We start from the raw sequence: 7,477 nt of genomic DNA, 5'->3' as shown, positions 1-7,477 counted from the left end.
TTTGTGATTTGCTTCGTTTCTTACGAATATCGCATATTAGTATTTGTTTTGCTTGTAGAGTTACGTATATCCGAATTTTTCGGTTCGGATTGAAACAGATAATGAATCGAATCATAATTTACTAATATTTTGTCTAGCCCTATTTTCACTATGTCTCTGCATTACTTTGATCAACTGTCCTTCCCAGTCAGAAACAGCCTCTTCTCCATTTTAAAACTGACAGAGTCAAAGCCTCATCAGTAATCTTTGTATTGGAAGTAGCATCAAATAAAACTTGTCTACTGGTTTTCTTCTTTCCCTAGAAAAGCAAAGAATGTTATCTACCTCGAATATCAGTCCTATTGGTAGTAGGATCACACTTAAAACTTCAACACATATGCGAGCAGCATCTTCCTTGCTTATGCTTCCTTTGGCTGCAGCACCATGTTTCCTTCATGAAAATGTTGTTGAAACCAAGCGGGTAAAGTCAGCATATGATTTGTCTTATTATAAGATGGCTTAACAGACAACTGCAGCCTCATTAAACCATGATCTCGCATATTCAAAACATGCCAAAAGGCAGTTTCAATAGAGAAAAGAAAAGGTTTGGTTCTCTCCACGCTACTGTAAATCTTCTCCCTAACAGTTCAATGTAACCCTCTAGAAGAAGAAGAGGTTTTCCCAAACTTCGCGGATAAGATTATCTTCACTCTTCTCTCTCTGCCAAGTGCTCAAAGTCCAAACCTTATCTCTAACGTCATTTTGGTGTTATGTGGTTTTGATAAAGCTTAAGACTCTCTTCATCGCTTTTACAGTTGATAAATTGTTTTTCTTGTTGTTTACTAGTTTTCTTCTCCTTTTGTTAATATCTCCAGTGAATCTCTTTGTTAAGTAATGATATTATGATCTTAGCTTGTTCTTACTTGATATACAACTTATTTCACTAGTAGTCATCGTTCTTGCTTTGAGATAATCCATTTACATCTTGAGTTACTCCTTATGTATGATTCTTATATGTAACTATATGTTGATCATTTTCTGCTCGGTGTTTTTGCTTAGCATTGATCCATCTCAACCCTAATCCTTACACCAGATTTGATGGTAAAAGAGGATCCAGAGACGATGCTTATAGTAAAACTGGAGTTTAATAGTCTCTCTGAACTCTCTATTGTCCAAGTTCTTGGGAGTTCGGAAGCTCCTTACATTGTTCACTTATGTTGTCCGTCCTTTAGTATTGATTCTCTCTTGTCTCTTTTCTTAAAACATGCCTTTCCATCTCAACTACTTGAGCTTTCCTAATAGACTTCTTTTCCAAAAAAAGTACACTCTGTTGATTTGCACGTTTAGATTCTCAGTCCAAGATCCACTTATTAGGTTTGATGCTTAATAGCTGCTTAGGTGGGGATTAATTCACATTGATGTTGACTTGGCTGTTGTAGCATTTGATTTACTCTCCCTCATCCAAAAACACTCAATGTTAAGCATTTAGAGTAAGTCTCTTTTGTAATTGACTTTAAAATTTTGAAGAAAAATAATTTATAAAACAATAATTAAATCTGGACTAACAGAAATACCCACCTACGCAAATGAAATTTAATTTCGTTTCACAAACTGTCAAACGGCGCGTAGTTCTAGTCTAGAGATACCCCAGACGACTCAGCGTTCTTGTACACGTGACAGAAAATGGAACGTAGTTAATTCTATTTCGTCATTAACTCATTATTCATCTATTTACTGACGTGGCAAAATCAGACAAAACTCCATAAAGTCATAAACTCTCAGAAGCCTATATACGGATTTCAACTCCAAAATAAAAGAGGATTTTTTTGAGTTAATAAAACACTTTCGTGTCCGCACTTTTGTTATTTTCCTCCCAATTTTATTTGCCTTTATTATGCTTTAAGATTCCAAGAAGCTTCTCTTAATCCACTATTCGAAGATGAATTCGACTCCGACGTTTCGTGTTCACCGGAAATTTTAATCGCTTTCCTTCCATTTCACCGGCGACTAACTCAATTCCCCGGTGGTAAGCATTAGAGTTTTCCACCGTATTTTTTTTCAAAGCTTTGATTTTGTTCTTTCCTGATAAGGTTTGGCTTTACCTCTGGTGCTGCACTCGAATATGCCCAATTGATTGTAATAACTGCAAAGCCTCTGTAGTATTTTAGTGTTTTTGTTTCTCTTCAAAGGCCTTGTTTTGTGTTAAGAAATATATATACTTTTTCACTAAAGTTAATGAAGTGACTGCTTTTTGTTTTGATGGCATGGTATTATTTGAAGGAGAATCCATTTTGGTTTAGGTCATTGTACAGATATGCTGTCAGTTAGTAAATTGAGAATCTAAGGGGATGAAAGTACACATCTGGTGATCTGTTTGGACTATGCATTCTTGGATTCTCTCTAAATCATTCTTTTATGGATTTTTTTTTTTTTTTTTGGGTCTCACTTGAAGAATATGTTGATCATTTAGCATTTTTCCTGTTTTGGATTTCAGGCTTTGCGTTTGAGTTCGGTTTGCGATGAGAACTGTGGTTGGAACTGTTGAGGACTGCATAGATATGTTTGAAGGCAGTGCTCAGACGAGGATCATACCGCTTTCTCCGACGAATCTGATTGAGAATCCTGTTACCTACAAGCTTGTCCGGGTATAAAGTTACAAAACTATGTCCTTTTCAATGTCACAATTATAGTTTGGTGTAATTTTCCTTAAATTTTGAGTATAGCTTCTATAATTGACAAATCTATCTACTGTGGATATAGGTATTAGTCTTTCAAAATCTAATCTTATGTGGTTTGTGGAAATGGTATAGGTTGCAGGAGATGGGAGACTAGTGCCTGCAACCGATGAAGAAATAGTTGAGGTCAATGAGACAGGATATGCATACTCCATCAGATGCTTGTCAGAATCCTGCCCAAGGGTTAGCTTCTCGGTTGTCCCAACTAGAAGAAACTTCTCAAGGTTTACTTCTTACCATTCCTTACATGTTCAACTGATGCTCTCTTTTTTAATGGGAACATTTTTTTGGTGCTAGCAAATGCATTTTATATCCAGATGCACTTCTCTAAACTTTTATCAATCTATTTCACATTCATGCAGACTTTTTTATAAGTGATATATGCCCATAAGTCTCTCTGGATTTTTTTCTCCTGGATTCAGTTATTGTTTGCTTACATCTTGGAGATAACTTTTTTTTTTGTATCAGCTATTAGTTCAGGTTTATTGCAGTCTGAATATGTGGAACCATATACACAAGAAGTGAATACTCAACCTGAGGTTGGTCCTGTTTCACATAGAATTTTTATTTTCTAGCACTGTATCTTTCTACAACTACTCTTTTCTTATTTCTTGTCCTAAAAGTTTTCATGTTTTGGAGTTTCATAAGACGTCTAGATGACCTTACTCCTTATATTTTTCTCCAAATTTGATATTTTGCAGTATAATGAAGAGATATTGTAAAAGGTTGAACAGGATGAGAGACTTGCCATGATACACAGTCTTCACATGCTTTCTGCTCCTCCAGATGCCAACATTCAGCTTTGTAATGAAACCGACATGTTTGATGAGGATCATGTCCACCATGAACCTTTGCTGCAGCAACCCATTCCTTTCTCATCAAATGTTCAGCACGGATGCAATGTGGATCAATCTAATACGGTTGAACCTACAGCGCCCCCTGCTGATGCTCAAAGACCTGATTTTTCTTTAGTTAGAGGGGAGATATGCTTGAATAATTTACCTATTAAGGCACTGCAAGAAACATTCAAGGCAACCTTTGGCCGTGCGACGACTGTTACGGACAAGACTTGGCTTAAAAGGAGGATTACAATGGGACTTACTAATTCCTGTAATGTACCAACCACTAACCTGACAGTTAAAGATAAAAAGCTAGTTGAAAATCAAGACAAGGCCAATGATGCACCATCTAGTACTGATCATGCCGATGGACATTCAAATGCCTCTGGACATAGTCTCACTGAGGATTTTTCTAGTGAAGAGAGGGCTGCAAAAAGGGTTAGGAAACCTACACGAAGATACATTGAAGAACTTTCAGAAAACGATGAGAAACAGCCAGTGGTTACTTCAAAAGATGAGAAGCTATCAGAAAAATCTGAGGTGAGGTCTATTAGCGTCTCCTTAGGGAAGAGAGTCACCGTCACCAGGGTGGTGTCCCTTGCTGGATCTGAAATTGAGGTTCCTTATGTTTCTCTTGTCCGGAGAAGCTGTCCAAGAGAGAACATCATGGCTCTTATGGTATTTTCTCTTGGTTTACTACTCATTCTTCTCAATATAGTTATTTGGCTTTGCTTTTTTTTTCTAAGTTGGAATGTATTTAAAAAGGATAATGCAACATTGTTTAGGAATGTCACTCCAGTTGCTTGGAGGCAAAAGCTAGTTCAGGAGAGAGTAACATGCTACACAATGAAGTGCTAAAGTCGGCTTCTGGACCAGACCAGAAAGAAGTAAGACATACCTGTTTTTTTGGTTTCGTCATTCTACACTTGATAATTTTAGAAGAAATTGGTTTTGCATATATGATACAGTTTATCGTTGCAAATGCAGTCAGCTACAAGTAGCAGCAACAATGAGGAGGATGTTCTCACTGAGGTTGATGAAGACATGGAGACAGAGAACATAGACTCATCTGGAAATAGCTCAGATGACAATAATAACATTGGCTTGCCAACGATGCAAGGTGGTGGACTTAGAAGGAAGCATCACCGAGCTTGGACTCTATCTGAGGTTACACAATTAGTAGAAGGTGTAGCCAAGTATGGAGCTGGAAAGTGGTCTGAAATCAAAAAGCTTTCGTTTTCATCTCATTCATACCGTACCCCTGTAGATCTCAAGGTAATTCAACTTCTTAACCTCTCTTGAGATAGTCCTATCAATCTAGGCTTTGTTTATGATCAATTTGTTGTAATTTGTAGGACAAATGGCGAAATCTTCTGAGAACAAACTTTGCTCAGAGTCCCTCAAACATCATGGTACCTCTCTCTCTCTATATATACATCCCTTTAGCTTGTAAACTTCTTTTTTCCTTTGCCAACAAAACCTTGGGAATATGTGTTGGGGTTGTGTTTCCAGGGAAGTCTCAAGAAACATGGATCGATGCACATTCCTATGCAGATTCTGTTGCAGGTAAGGGAGCTTGCAGAGAAGCAAGCACTGGTCCCACCGAATCACTGATAAAATAAGGTTATTCGAGACGAGGAAACAAGATCCAACTCCTTGTAGCTGAGTTTTGTAAAATAGCAACCAAGTAAGGAAGATGAGAAATGTGAGATAAGATACAGTTGATGCTGACTTGTGTAACTTTTATTAGGAAGCTTTGGTCTAAAACTGTTGTATTGGTCTAAAGATGAAACTGATCTTGGTTTCATATTTACAAGAAATAAGAGGAACATATTATCAAAGATCAGAAGTTAATTATTAAATAATCAAAGTGGCCAAACAACAACATTGCTGTCTTCAAACTAATTTATAAGCAAGAAATATATACATTAATTGCTTATATAACCTATAATCCGTTTATGTATTTCATGAAACCAACAAGATGTTGAAAGTGCTTTAAAGATTCAGTTAACGATGTTTTCTTTAGCCCACATATGCCTCCATGTTCCTTGCACTGGTGGATATAGATCAGTCCATTCTGAACCAGCACAACTCTTTACATTCACATCTCCATTGTAAGACATATACTGTTTCTACTTAAATGGTGTTGTGGAACAGGAACAGGAAGATGAAGAAGAACCTGATCATCTCTGCTTAGCTTTGATAGATTGTGTAAAGCTCATGTAAGTTGACTTTCTGTATAACCTACTTCCTCAAGAAAATTTAATAAGGGACTGGGGATTGAAATGTAGAAGAAATCTCAGAACTGTAATATAATTTATGGATTAAATCTAAAAATTTAGTAAGTATTTAATTTATTTTTATAGTTTATACATTAAAATAGTGATTAGTGAAAACTGTGTAACAATAAGATAATTGAATTTAATTCAGTTTTAGATTTTGATAGTAAGAGCAATTTTTAGATCGAGTAAAATTTATAAGGAAGCTTTGGTATAAACTATGTTATTTGGTCATTTAAATGGCTTTTCATGTCTAAAGATGAAGCATTGCTCTTCGTTTCATATTGACAGAAAATGGGAGGAACAGATTGTCTGAGATGAATCCGAAGTTAATTATTAAATAATCAAAGTGGCCAAACAACAACATTGCAACAGTTTTTAATGAAACGATGTTTACTTTAGCCTCTTTCCCACATATTTCTCCTTGTTACTTGAGCCGGTCGATATAGATCACTCCGCTGGTTGCAAGATTGATCCGAACAAACACAACACTTTACATTTACATCTCCGTTGTAAGACATGGATTATTTCTTCTCAAACCAGGTTTTGGAAGAAGAAGAAGATGAAGAATACCGTGATCGTCTCTGCTTAGCTTTGATAGATTGTGCCAGACTCATGTGACTTGGATTTCTGTAATAACCTTCTTCCTCAAGGAAACTTCCTGGGGACTAAGATGTGGATGAAGTCTCAGAACTCGTAGCTGATGATGACATTGGAGGAGGTCTACCCAAAACTCTGGTTGTGAGATTGTTCTTCATGACCAGAGCTTTGTCATGTTCAGAAACAATGTCATCAATTTTCTTTGCGTTGTCTGATGAGTTTGTAGGACCTTCCCATGGCTTGTCTCCAACCCATCTGTCAAGAAAATTCAAACATGGACTCTTCTTGCATTATCTGTTGCTCTTTCTAATACTTCCTTGTTTGATAATCAACTCTTGCTTTTTATATTTTTATTTTTATTTTATCTTACAATATAAACAAAATTATATGTTAGTTGATTATCTCACATTTAAATATTGGATGTGATTTCATCTCTATCTTTTTAACTCGTCTTAAGCTTTTACGATCTTATACACAATATTGGTTACATCTAATAATCATGTGATCATTTATTTTATTAATAGTCCAATCTTTTTTACACATTTGTATTTATTTAACATTCATATTATTATTTATTATAAATAGATCCACAAATCTGAGACAAACATTTAGTCATTTATTGTTAAAAAATTATATACAACTTTGGTTGGATATTATTAGATTCATAACACTTAGTGAGAATCCTTACTTACAAGCACAAATACAAATTTCTTTTTCCGGACAACTACCAAGAGTTCCATGTTGCTTCTTACACATAGCCAAACATTTATTTGGAATGCACTAGCTTCCTTTTATTGGAATTTTATGAAGACAATTATTTTTCTGTGCTTCTGCCATTATTTATGGTAGATATAAAAACCCAAATTTTAATTGTTTGAAAATATATATACATTTTCTGAAATATAAAACTTATTTATCAACAAAAACTGTTTAATAATTTTTTTTATCTTAAGCGTTATAAGTAAAGAAAAGGAGAAATGGTTTTTGCCGGTAAATAAAGAAAATGAGCATATGGTTTGGTCAAACATTATTTTTTTATTTTGTG

The 7,477-nt window shown here is 35.4% G+C and overlaps 1 pseudogene; it reads left to right on the top strand.

The window, feature by feature from the left end:
• Positions 1–247: 247 nt before the first annotated feature.
• On the top strand, positions 248–5,394 carry LOC106406585 (annotated as a pseudogene).
• Positions 5,395–7,477: the final 2,083 nt, after the last annotated feature.

This window comes from Brassica napus, chromosome C6 (assembly GCF_020379485.1).
Source record: "Brassica napus cultivar Da-Ae chromosome C6, Da-Ae, whole genome shotgun sequence".
Taxonomy (NCBI): domain Eukaryota; kingdom Viridiplantae; phylum Streptophyta; class Magnoliopsida; order Brassicales; family Brassicaceae; genus Brassica; species Brassica napus.
This window is presented reverse-complemented; position numbering and strand designations above follow the sequence as displayed.